We start from the raw sequence: 13,341 nt of genomic DNA on the forward strand, positions 1-13,341 counted from the left end.
TGTCATTTCTCAACATACATATTGGTAAAACATACAAACTAAGGCTGCACAATAAACAAACAGCTCACATTGTCCAGGAAATTCAAGCTGAACAAAGTTGAGAGGTTACTTACATCACATCAAATGATTTATGGGAAATAATGTTTTTAAATATTTTAGTACTTTATATGTCTCATCTCTTATAGTGGGCACCTGTATAATATAATACTCGACTGTCACAGCCACAGACTGAGCTGTAACTTAGCCAAAATAAGGGATTGTCTTAGTTGAATACATGTTCATTGCTAAAGGAAGTGTGTACGTGATGAAGCTACAGTTGCAAAACACATGTGAGTGTGTGTCTAAGTGAGATAGGTGAAGAGGTAGGGTCAGCAGAGACCCTTCACTTCAGAAGCAAAAACCCAAGTGGAAAACAAAACACGTCAACATTTTTACACTCAACAGTAATGTCCTGAGCTTTTACATCCACATAAGCCAAATGAAGATTGTTTAAGCAACTTCACTTTGTAACAGCAAACCGCAAGAGTGGCTACAATGACCTTAAAAGAATAGTTTGACATTTTGAGAGTTACATATTGCATTTTTTTAAATGAGTTAAAAGAACATAAAAAAAAGGCACTTCCCAATGTTAACTATGATTTAAACAATCAAACAGACTGTAACTAATATTCAGACATCACGCCACTCATGGTCCGAAAGTTCCTGTATCAAGGTGAGGACTCTCGGGTTCACCTGAAGACGGGATGCGCATGTCTTCTCCACTTTGGTACCCTTCTCTGGGTTGATGGAGAAAAAACACCTTAAAATAAAAATACAAACAAACAACAGAATTAATAATAAAATAGCTTGCCTAACAACAAAAAACTTCACATCAATCTTATTATTTTGAAGCCAAAATCACAATTATCTTAACCCCCAATTCACTGAAGCAGCTGCTTTAGATTTGTTGCAGTTTAATAAAATAAATTGTTGGATAAAGCCAATCCCAAAAAACACATACCTCTGGACAAACTCCAGGGTGGATGCCAGCTCTGACGGGTAGGCGATGTTGAAGCAGTAATAGCTCCCAAACATCATGGACAGGGCAGAAACCAAGGAGGGGATGTTGTCCTGTACTATGTTTCGATCCACACTCAGCATGAATTGCCATGAATTCAAACTAAATTAAAACAAGACTTGTCTTCCTGAAACATTTCACAAAACAATTTTAGCACACATGTTATTACATTTTAAGGTCTGTTAAATTGCTCACCATCAATACAAAAATGTATGTATGTGTATTTGCAGGTTAAGGGGAGATGAATGTAATGTCAATTTGACTTGCTTTTAGGGGGTAGTTCATATTGTTTGAAGGGGGTTGTAGGAGCTACAGTTTGGAGAAACAGAGAGGAGAACCAGCAGACAGCCAAGCAATGCACTGCTGTGGACATACACAGAACAAAAATATAAATGCAACACTTTTGTTTTTGCTCCCATTTTTCATGAGATGAACTCAAAGATCTAAAACATTTTCTATATCCACAAAATAACCATTTCTCTCAAATATTGTTCACAAATCTGAAAAAATCTGTGATAGTGAGCACTTCTCCTTTGCCGAGATAATCCATCCCACCTCACAGGTGTGGCATATCAAGATGCTGATTAGACAGCATGATTATTGCACAGGTGTGCCTTAGGCTGGCATTAACGTTGACGGCGTTGACGTTAACACGACTGCCCGTTAAGTTTGAACCCGCTCAGATGTAGCTTCAAACCCCCCGCTCAGTAGACGTTATAACTATGACTGCAAAATGCACTCAATCACAAACAGAAGCTAGTATTGTCCTGGCAACACACCGTTGTTTGCTTGCAGTTCGCGCCAACACATTTGAAAAACACTGGGGATCCTATTCTTTCACACACACATACGGGTTTTGGGCCGAGGGCGACACCGTACTTCCGGTATCCACCATTTCACACGAGGTGCAAGCAGAATATCATAGTCTATTGCCTTAATCAATATCTAGTCAACTCTAAAATACCACATATATGCATTGGCATGATAATATTATTGTGACAAGTGGGGTATTCACCTGGTGTTTCTAGAAGATAGACGTAGATGCTGCCAAAATCGACCGAAGGCCACTTTCGAGAGTCGTTTTTCCATACATCTGCAGGCAGTCTTTAAGGGCAATCGGACAACCCACACAGCTCTAGTTTACGCTGGTAACGACCTAAAGCACACCCCTCAAGTCCAGAGATGTAATCCGAAGACATGCAGCGATTTCTTCGGTCGTTAATTCAGAAAAAAAACCTAGTGCGCTCTGCCTGGCCAGCAGTGGCGTAGCTGTGGGTGGGCCCGGGTGGGCCTGGGCCCACCCACATGCACGTCTGGCCCACCCACAGCCAATCAGCGCTTCGTAGCGCAGAGCCGGGAAGCCCAGAAGGAAGTGCCACAAACTGCAGTTCATCTAGTGGCCGACAGGGGATGGATGCAAAAAGGAGCAATTCCCATAGACCCCCATGTTAAAATGCCCAACTTTACAGCAGAAATAAACATGTGTCTAGCCTGGATCCAATAAAACGTATTCTGGATATAGTTAGATTCCACCTTCATGACAATGGAATAGGGAGTGCATTTTTTTACCGTGAGTTTTTATAGTAAGTAAAGTAACTTTTGCCGTGAGTGAATGAAAGTATTATTTCTTCTTGAGGTCTGCAGTTTAGCGTGTACACATTTGCTGAATATGAAAACACTCAGTGTGTGCCCACTGTGCGACTGTCAAGGATAAACAACCTGTGGCCCCCGATATATGTCGTATGTATTATTGCTACACAAACATTACATTGCAGTTTAAGTTTAAGTTTCTAATATGCAAAAAGACAGCAAAATGCGTCTGATTATTTTTAGTATTTTAGATATTTCCAATCCAGTCGAGAGATCTCTCTCCCACGTCTGTGTGCGAGGGGGCGGGGCAGTTTACACACACGCAGCTGCTACATGCAGCAACACACACACACGGAGGAGATGGCGGAGAGAACGCGCTCCGAGGTTTGGTTAAACTATAGCCGTGTCAATGTGGACAATGCTCGTTGCCAAAAGTGCAATAAGAGTTTAGCATGTGAGGGCGGTAATACGAGCAATTTGTCTAAACATTTAGCAAAAGTGCTCCACATTCAGACGGAGGAATGCACCGGGTTCGACTGTCTTTCTAGCAGCTCTGTAGCCCCATCCACGAGTAACGTTTCCACGTCAGGTGTTATGTATGCTAGCAGCAACACACCGAGTTAACTACATGATACAAACATGGGTTAATGATTAGAGGAAACTGAGATATTTATTTTGTTAAAGTTTCAGCTATTCTGTTTACAGTTCTGTCATCAGATGATTTAATACGATTTGTTAAAACACTGTTGTTTCTTTTGATGTGAAATATTATGTATTTAATTGAAATAAAAAGCAATGTTAGTTTTGTTCACAATTTGTTTAGTTAGTTTACCTTATTTTTTTCTCCAAAAGAACCGATAAAAGTAATGTTAAAGGACCGGATCGATAAGACATAGACATAGACATACTTTATTGTCATTTCAACAAGACACAGAGTGTACTATTAAAACGAAATTTCGTTGTACTGGCTTACAGGAACAGGACAATATAAAAACTTGCTAAAATTGTACATATAAATAAATAATAGTGATGTGGTGCTGATAAAATTAAAGATAAAGTGTGCGTTTAAAATATAAAGACTTACTATACATATAAATAAAATAGACATACTATATAACAAATATGTGCTCTTTATACAGCGTAATGTAATCTTTATGTTACTGGTCTACTTGCTGTTCAGCAGTCTGATGGCATGGGGAAAAAGCTATTGCAGAATCTGACTGTTCTGCTCTTAATGCTGCGGAACCTCTTGCCGGAGGGCAGCAGGGAGAACAGAGCATGGTGAGGATGAGTGGGGTCTTTCAACATGTTCTGGGCTTTTGTCAGGGAGCGTTTCTGAGTCTCTGATGGGAGGGAGAGAAACTCCGATGATCTGCTCTGCTGTCCTGACCACTCTCTGCAGAGACTTCCAGTCTTTGGCGTTGCAGTCTCTCGACCAGATGGAGATGCCGCTGGTCAGCACGCTCTCTATGGTTCCTCTGTAGAACGTGGTGAGGATGGGAGGGGGGGAGCTGTGCAGGAAGTGTAGGCGCTGCTGTGCCTTCTTACATAGTGATGTAGTGTGAGTGGACCAGGTCAGACTGCTTCTGATATGCAGCCCTAGGAACTTGGTGCTCTCTGTAGTCTTCACTGCTGTGCCGTTGATGTGGAGTGGTGGGTGACAGTGCTTTTTGTTCCTGAAGTCGACAATGATCTCTTTTGTTTTATCGACATTCAGGATCAGGTTGTTGGTGTTACACCAGTCTGTCAGATGTTTCACCTCCTCCCTGTAGGCCTGTTCGTTGTTGTCCCTGATGAGTCCCACCACTGTTGTATCGTCCGCGTACTTTATGATGTGGTTGATACTGAACCTGGAGCATAAGCATAAGCGCTATCGATAAAAGTAGTAGTACCGTTGTGTACCCTATGTGGATGTCAGTTTTACACACATTCTGAGGCCGCCGTGCCTATTTTTTTGCTTTCACTGCTAATTTATGCTTATGTTCTATTAGTGCATTAAAAAATCAATAAAATCATTAATGAAGTTTCAGCTCAGACCCCACGCTTAATATGTCTCCCCCTGGCCCACCTACATTTCTCCAGGCCCACCCACACAATAATTCCTGGCTACGCCACTGCACAACAGTATGAATTAAACGAAAATAAAGAGTTCAGCTTTTAGCATGATACTTCAATAACGTTACCAGACTATTTAAATTCAGTAGACGTTATAACTATGACTGCAAAATGCAATAAATCACAAACAGAAGCTAGTATTGTCCTGGCAACACACCGTGTTATAATTGAAGTTTGAAGAAAATAAACGGTTAGCTTACCAGTGCTACAGATGTGATCCTCCGCTCATGTGCACACAGCTCGTGGTCCGTGGCAGGCAGACTTGAGATAGACTTGGCCGCGCACCGAGCCGTTAACCTGCAAAAAGTGGCTGCTCCAGCGATAATTAAATAGTCCAATGAAATAACAGAAACAAACTCTACTGCTCAGTAGGCGTGTCTCAGTTCAGCGGCTGTTTCCTTCGGAGGCTGCGTTCGTTGACCGCTTGCGTCACTTCCGCCGAGAGGCTTGTCCCAAAAAATACAAGAACGTAACGGCCCGTCCACACCATAGGTCCACACGTAGTTTGGGCTGTCTGCCGTGGGCTGCATTCCACTCCAAATAGCCAGGCGGCCCCAGAATCCAAACGCCAGCTGTTTTATGGATTCTCATATAATTTCCAAGAATATCTCAGTACTGGGTTATTTCCAATTTCAAAATAAACATATGTATTAAACAAATAGAAATAACAAGTAAGTATATTATAGTATAATCAAGAATGAAAATATATATAAAAAACATGATTTTAACACTGTCATGTTGTAATTTTAACTGTATTGTATTGTTTTATGTATTACAGTTTTTCTGTGTTCAAACCACAGTAATCTGTAAATTATACAATGAAATATCATTATTTTAACATAATTCTTAATGTGAATTTAACAGTTTTGTTTGGTTCAGTACTTTACGAAATATTACTGTAAATTAAACACTGCTTCATTGTTTCTCTATTTAAAGTTTTTTGATGTCGTGATTTTACAGCTTTTCCCTGTTAATTTCACGGACTTTTTTTACAGTATACTTTTTAAACTGTCACTCTTAGCGAATTCAGAGCCATTATTACCAGCTGCTAAAGCAACACTGGTATTGTTTTCACCTATTGAGTCTGCATGTGTGTGTCGTCATGGCAATGTGGTCCTGAAGACACACAGAGGTGCTTTTGAGTCATTTGCCTAGTGTTTAAATGCATGTGGACAGATTTAGTAGATACGTTTTAGTGTACCTTCTCATCTTTTTTGCAGGTTCCATACAATATTTGAACTGGTTAAGTGAAGAGCAGAAGCCACTTTTCAAATGTTACACAATCCTTTTCCCATGCCATTGCTGTCAACACCAATCCATGCTGAACGTTGCTAAGATATTATTGATCGGGGTGTGGCCAAAAGTGCAATATGCTTCAAAATGTAACTGAGAGAGCAGTGCTTTTGTCCTGTGTCCACTGTGCCCATGGATTTTATTTAATTTCAAGATTTTTTATTACGTCGCTAAACTCCTTGAAAAGGTCCCCTTCCTTTTCTCCAAGGTACACGACAAGGCAGTGGATGGCTATAGTTCTCTGCATACTTCAATTGTATTGTGCTATTTTTGAAAAAGGAAAAAAAGAGAAATTACCTAAATGAATATATTCTGAATGGGTGACTGCCAACAACTTGCATTTCAATGACAACTCTAAATAACGATCCTACCTCAAGAAGCATGTCCTTGATCTGCTTCACCGAGATTCATTTTTAATAAAAAGCGATATCACAATTGTAACCAAAGTATTTTTACTCTCACAGTAGCCTCTACTACTTTGTATCCTCTCACAGAACTATTCACAGTTCAAAGGCTGCTTATTTTGGTCAAACAGCAATTTGCCTATACAGTACAACTACAAGGCTATCTACTGTATTTGAATGACAAAAGATGACACTCACCTTAAAATGTCCTTTGTATATTTCTATTTGTCTTAACTGTCGGAACTTGTCCAAGAATGTTAAGTGGGAGTGGACTTGAAATCCTTAACTCAAGGTGTAGAACAATTAAGTTATCAAGCCAATTGCATTACTTACTAAAACTTGAATTTTGTTTTAAGTCAATTAATGCAGAAATCAGAGTTCAAATTACACACAATATTAAGTTGATGTAATTACCAACATTATTACGTCAACACAACTTATAAATTAATGTTTGCAACTTAAAATGTTTATCTGAATCAATTAACTCACATTTTATCTTGCAACCATGCATTTAATTAAGTGGAGGTGAAAGGTCGCCTGAATTCGTTTTTAGAGTGCAGTTGATTGACCAAGACATCAGAAGCACTTAATTGAATCAGCAAGTCCTCATGCGACTTCATAGACTTCAATATCTTCTGAAAAACAAATTTGATGAAGTGAAAAATCGCCGATTTACATTGTATTTATCAAGAGCGAGCCTATTTATAATTATCTAATTTAAGATTGTTTTTTCTCTATATGGGATATATGGATATATTATCTATATCTGGGAAGCAATAGCAATAGCTTAACACAACGCAAGGTATTGTGATCCTTGTACATTTTGGGGCCATTTCAAGAGTGTGTAGCTTATTTTGATGATTATTAGGTCAATATTGTTATTTGTTACTCGTTACTAATTTATTCCGGCCAATATAAACGTGACATGACATTTTTATATTATCCCATGCTTAATTTTCAACCACATAAAAGGTAGTTTTGCACTGAAGAACTTTAAAGAAGGAGGTTGAAAAAAAAGTTTGATACGGAGTGTGGCAAAAATTAATTTGGCATTTATAAACTCAAAGTTTACTTAAACAAAGGGCAATAATAAACATTGTCATCTACACTAAATAAAACTGAAGTGGAAGAAATTAAAACAAATTTGCAGCCTTGCAGAAAGTTGTGAACTCGTCTCCAACTCCTCCAGTAACGGTTATTTCATCTTCTTAGCTTCACCTAAAAGGTCCTTACACACCAAACTGACACCAAAGAACATGTTCCGATGGAACGTTGCCTCACGTCTCCTGCGTCTTGGCCATGTTTCGCACTGGAACACACCGCAAAGACTTCAGCCAACGGCCAAGTTGCACGTACGAACTGCGCATGCGTGAGTGGCAATAACTCTCCTTACCAGCAGGCGTCGGTAGTGTGTATTCGTCATTCAAAAGAGGCGACAACCGGAAAACAGACTGCGTGATACACGAGAGAAGAAGAACAGACTGCGTGATAAAACAAACAACAAATAGCGTAGGGCGACACGACGCTCATCGACGGCCCGACATCTATCGACGGCCGAAATCGGTTTGGTGTGTAAGGTACTTTACAGGAATCTTACTACCTGCCCACTAGGTGAGCACAGCGTGAGCAACACAGAGCAATCATCCAACACAACTAAATCCTTTAATTACCATTAATACAAGGTTTCTAGGTTACTAAAGACAACACAATTTCATTGATGGGAAATCATTACAGGCAGTGGGAGAATACAGGCATTTTCAGTTCAATCAGGAGATACTTCATTTTGTTAAAGAACATTTATAGACACATGCCATATGATAAATGTTAAGTCTGTGGCGATTAGACCCCGATCCTGAAATCGTATCTAAAGGGGGAAATTCAGCCGTGAGCATATAGGGAACCCCCCCGGGGTCTAGACACTGGTGATGATGCTGAAGATCTGGATTTTATGAGGAGATGGGATGAAGACGGGATGTGATGAGGTCTTTGGATTAGCTCTCCTGGCACTGGATATGATGAAAGGAGGTGGATGGTGAGGAGGTGGTCGGCAGCATGAAAACCTGAAATCACGCTGACTCCAGGACTGCAAACTATCAGCTCCATACCACCTCCCACTCTCAAAAACATCAGATGAAGCAGACGCTGAGGTCTGTGAATCCTGGAATAGCCGCAGGACCTGATGGAGTACACGGCAACGTACTCAAAGCTTGTGCTGACCAGCTTTCAGGGGCCCTGACCAGGATATTCAACCTGTCACAAGCTTGCATTACATCCTGTCTGAAGATGGCTACCATAATAATAATAAATTATATTTCTATAGCGCTTTTCTTGAACCCAAATACGCTTTACATTATGAGGGAGAGTAGACAAACAAGGACAGGCAAAAACAAACAACAAAACAAAACAGAAAAAGCATTCAGGAGGAAATTGGTTGGGGGGGGCTTATGGATATACAGAGTTGAAGAGGTGGGTTTTGAGGCGGGACTGGAACAGGGTGAGGGACTCAGACTCACGGAGGTCTTGGGGGAGGGAGTTCCAGAGCTTCGGGGCTGCCACAGAGAAGGCTCTGTCCCCAAAGCTCCGGAGTTTGGCCTTGGGGATGGAAAGCAAACCGGCCGAAGTGGATATGAGGGACCGGGGTGGTTGGTAGAGGATGAGGAGGTCAGTGAGGTAGGGGGGGACCAGTTGTGGAGGGCTTTGTAAGTGAGGACCAGGAGTTGGTAATGGATGCGGTGTGAAACAGGGAGCCAGTGGAGTTCTTTGAGGAACGGGGTGATGTGATGCCATGATTTGGTGTGGGTGAGGAGTCCGGCGGCTGAGTTCTGGACACGCTGGAGTCTATTGAGGGATGTAGTGCTGATGCCGTAGAGGAGTGAGTTGCAATAGTCAAGGCGGGAGGAGATGAAGGCATGAATGAGTCGCTCAGCTGCAGGGCGGGTGAGAGACCATCATTCCTGTCCCCAAAAAGACACCAGTCAGAGAGCTCAACGACTACAGGCCCATAGCCCTAGCATCGGCGGTGATGAAATGTTTCGAAAGACTGATAGCCGACTACATCAAAGCCAGCCTCCCACCCTCCCTCGACCCTCATCAGTTTGCCTACAGAGCTAACAGATCCACGGATGATGCCATCACCACGGTCCTTCACATAGCTGTGAGCCACCTTGAAGTCCCAGGCAACTATATCAGGATGCTGTTTGTTGATTTTAGCTCAGATTTTAACACCATCATACCTGATATACTAGTGGAAAAACTGTCAAGCCTAGGTTTCCCCCCCATCAAATGCGCCTGGATAAACAATTTCCTAACAGACCGTCCTCAGACAGTGAAAATAGGCCCTTATTGCTCCTCCACCCGCACCCTCAGCACTGGCTCCCCGCAGGGCGACGTGCTGAGCCCTCTACTCTACACACTCTACACACACGACTGCTCTCCCATTCACCCCTCCAACTCCATTAGAAAATGTGCAGATGACACCACTGTGGTCGGTTAAATATATAAGGGAGACAACGAGTCGGCATACAGAGACGAGATCCTGAAGCTGTCTGTGTGGTGTTCAGCAAACAATCTGTATCTGAACACAAGCAAAACAAAATAAATCATCATAGACTTCAGTAAGCACCATCCAGAACCCGCCCCCCTTCACCTCAATAGAGAGAGAGTGGAGAGGGTCTAGACCTTTAAAGAGCCTGTTACAGCATCCCAACAACTGTTGTGCAATGAAATCTTGGGCTACTAGTAATCTCGAACCGTCAGTTTAAAAAAGAAAAAGCGATACCGTTCCGTTAAATATCAATAATTTTGAACATCGCAGGGAAATTCCTTCGACTCATTTTGAAGTTTTGGGGGAAGCCGGAAGTGACGTCAATGCGGGAACGCTTCACTGTGCGGCGAGAGAGCCAAACACGGACAAAGTGTGTTGTCATGCGTAGAAATGGTGAATTACTGAGTTTAGGCACGTTAATAACGTTTTAATGAAGTTGACTACAGTATATTCATATTTGTCAGTGCTTTCATGTCAATTCGGCGAACATAAACATAAATGATCGTGGTGAAGATGATGATTACATTAGGATTAAAAATCGGTAGTGAGAGCTGCTGAATTTCCTCCCGTAGGATGTGATATAAAAACAAATCGATTATTTTTGTAGTTGTAAACTCAAGTGGATGAAACTACATTTATTAGTGCTTTCATGTCAATTCGGCGAACATATGATACATTAAATGATCGTGAGAATGATGATTAAAAATCGTTTGTTTGTGCCGATCTGCATTTCCTGATGAGAAAACCACCCGATGCTTTTTGTAGTTGTAGTACACCAACATGGATTAAACGTGTGGTTTTTTCACCACAATGTTGGGGAAATTAATGGATAAAATGCACGGATTATTATTATTCCCACTCCGATCGGGACACTAGGTCCACCGTTTCCCCGCAGCGAGGCTCCCCCCGTTTACAGTTTACGTGGGCTGGGTGCAGTCGCGGACTGGCCATCGGGACGAATCCCGATGGGCCGGTACCGAAGTGGGCCGGTCGGATAAATCACTAGCACATCCTCCATAGGCGGCGCGTGAGGCTCAGGTTTGGGAAGGCTAAATAACTTTTTTTACGCCTCCGTCGTCTATAGAAAAGAGATCAACTCAGTGTGCGGAGTTTAAATCTCTCAAGTCATATTACAGGATAAAGGAAATACAGTTTAAACTGCCGTATGCAGAGAAGACGCCGACGTGTCGCACTTATCATTCATATTACATCATCAATCAGATCATCGATCATATAATGTATCATATATTTCCTTATCTGAGTCAGCTTCTCCAGCCTTATCTGGCCGTGCAACACTTACAGTGTCACATACTGTATGCAGAAGTATTATTTTAAGCAACACATTATGTTGACGAAACACTCGAGTCAAATGTAATTAAAGTCAGATCCACTCGTGTCTTAGACGTGAACGCGCTCTCAGCTGGAGAGAGAAACCCTGGCTTGATTTACCGAGTTGATAACCAGCGTCGTAGGACCGCTTAGCGAGATCTCGTTTGTTAGTTTGTTGTTGTTAGTTTGTTTGTTACTCAAACATATCCAGGGTCTGTTGAACTGGCTTCGTAGCACAGGGCACAGGTGGCTGGCAGCGCTAATGTCAAAGACACAGACATTGCATTATATTTGTATTTTACCAGGATGCAGTGACACAAATATTTACATATTTACATTTACTATCTACAGCACCCGCCGCCCCTGACATCCCCCACTCCCCCTGTTGACAATTTACTAGCGGTACCGAAGTGGGCCGGTCGAGAGTCCCGGGATGATTTTTAGTCCCACTGGCTACATGACCGTATGATCGCCCATATTGACGCACCTAATTCCTAAACTTCTAACAGATACAACATAAACCGACCCTTCAGCCTCATATGAGCTCTCAGACACGTTCAAAATTAAACTGTCATCGCTGTCTGAGCTTGCTGCTGTGTGCGCCATCGTGCGTTTACATGCAGATGCTGGGATCCTGAACGGTGCAGCTGGAGCGCTGTGCCCGCAATGACGTCACACATAATTTGGCGGGACTTGAAGAATCCCCGACAAGATCCAGAAAATGGTCAACATTGAAGGGCAGATTAATGGTTATCAAAGTACAAATATCCAAAATCAGTTCAGTAACGGTTTTCAAGGGGACAATATTTACTCAAATTGATGGGTTTGGATGATGGGGGAAACTCGTGTCACAGCCTCTTTAAGTTCCTGGGGGTATACTTTTCGGAGAGCCTCAGCTGGGCAGCACACACCACTGCAGCAGTTAAGAAGGCCCAGCAGCGACTACACTTCCTGAGGGTGCTTCGGAGAAACAGACTGAACAAGAAGCTGCTGGTGTCCTTCTACCGGGCGACCATCGAGAGCGTGCTGTCATACTCCATCTCGGGGTGGTATGCTGGCTGTTCAGCTGCGGACAAGAAAGCCCTGCAGAGAGTGATTAGGATGGCAGAGAAAACCGTTGGCTGCCCCCTACCCTCTCTGGAACACCTCCCGCTGCCTCAGCAGAGCAAATACAATATTAAAGGACAGCTCTCACCCAGGTCACAGACTGTTCTCTCTCCTGCCTTCTGGGAGGAGATACAGGAGCTTCAAATCACGGACAAATAGACTAAAAAAACTGTTTCTACCCCTGGGCCGTCAGGCTGCTCAACCACCACACTTAATGCAATAACCGTAACCATCTCCACACATATAAACACTTTGAATGCACTTTAACAATTATAAACTATTTTTATATCAATATTTTTGCAACTATTTATTCCCCCTGTATGATTGCTTATATTGTCTGTCCTACTGCTGTGTTTTTAATGTTATTTATGTCTAGTTTTTGCACACTGGGACAGAGTAGCACTCTAAATCTCGTTGTACTTTTTGTATAATGACAATAAAAGGCTTTAACTTAGAGAGGAGAACCATTTTAAAGTGTGGCTGCAGCACGATGATTGGTTGCTGGAGATTGAGGTAAATGTAATAGGTTAACAGAAAGCCTGTGATGAGCTGATTATAAGCAGCTGCGGAGTGAATGTATGCCATGCACTCTTCTTGAAAGAACTTGCACTGAGATTCATTTACACAGAATGAGAAAAATAATGTGCTTTAAAAACAATGAAATTATGTTAATATGTCTTTGTAGAAGCCCAAACTACAAGTGTGAACCAGAACATGAGCACAATAAGAGGACACTATTAAACCCTTATTCATAATGTATTAAATAAACGATCCCATTTGACTGAAACTAATAATAAGACACAGAAACACTATTATTGGGGAACAGGGCCTTGTGGAATGGGAGAAAGGTAACCTTCCCACGCAGGTATTGGCAAACCTATGGAGTATTCAGCTATTAGGAT

General features: G+C 42.0%; 1 long non-coding RNA gene across 1 annotated transcript in view; it reads right to left on the reverse strand.

Annotated features, from left to right (window-relative positions):
• The window catches only part of LOC117543445, a 2,173-nt gene extending 53 nt beyond the window's left edge, over positions 1-2,120 (reverse strand). Inside the window, exons 1-3 of the long non-coding RNA XR_004568569.1 lie at positions 2,073-2,120; positions 1,001-1,184; positions 1-799 (exon numbers count right to left, since the gene is read on the reverse strand). The exon at positions 1-799 is cut by the window's left edge and continues 53 nt beyond it. This is a non-coding gene — a long non-coding RNA (uncharacterized LOC117543445). The remainder of the gene's footprint in view (positions 800-1,000; positions 1,185-2,072) is intronic.
• Between the last annotated feature and the right edge of the window lie 11,221 nt (positions 2,121-13,341).

The sequence above is a fragment of the Gymnodraco acuticeps genome, unplaced genomic scaffold (assembly GCF_902827175.1).
Source record: "Gymnodraco acuticeps unplaced genomic scaffold, fGymAcu1.1, whole genome shotgun sequence".
Lineage (NCBI taxonomy): Eukaryota > Metazoa > Chordata > Actinopteri > Perciformes > Bathydraconidae > Gymnodraco > Gymnodraco acuticeps.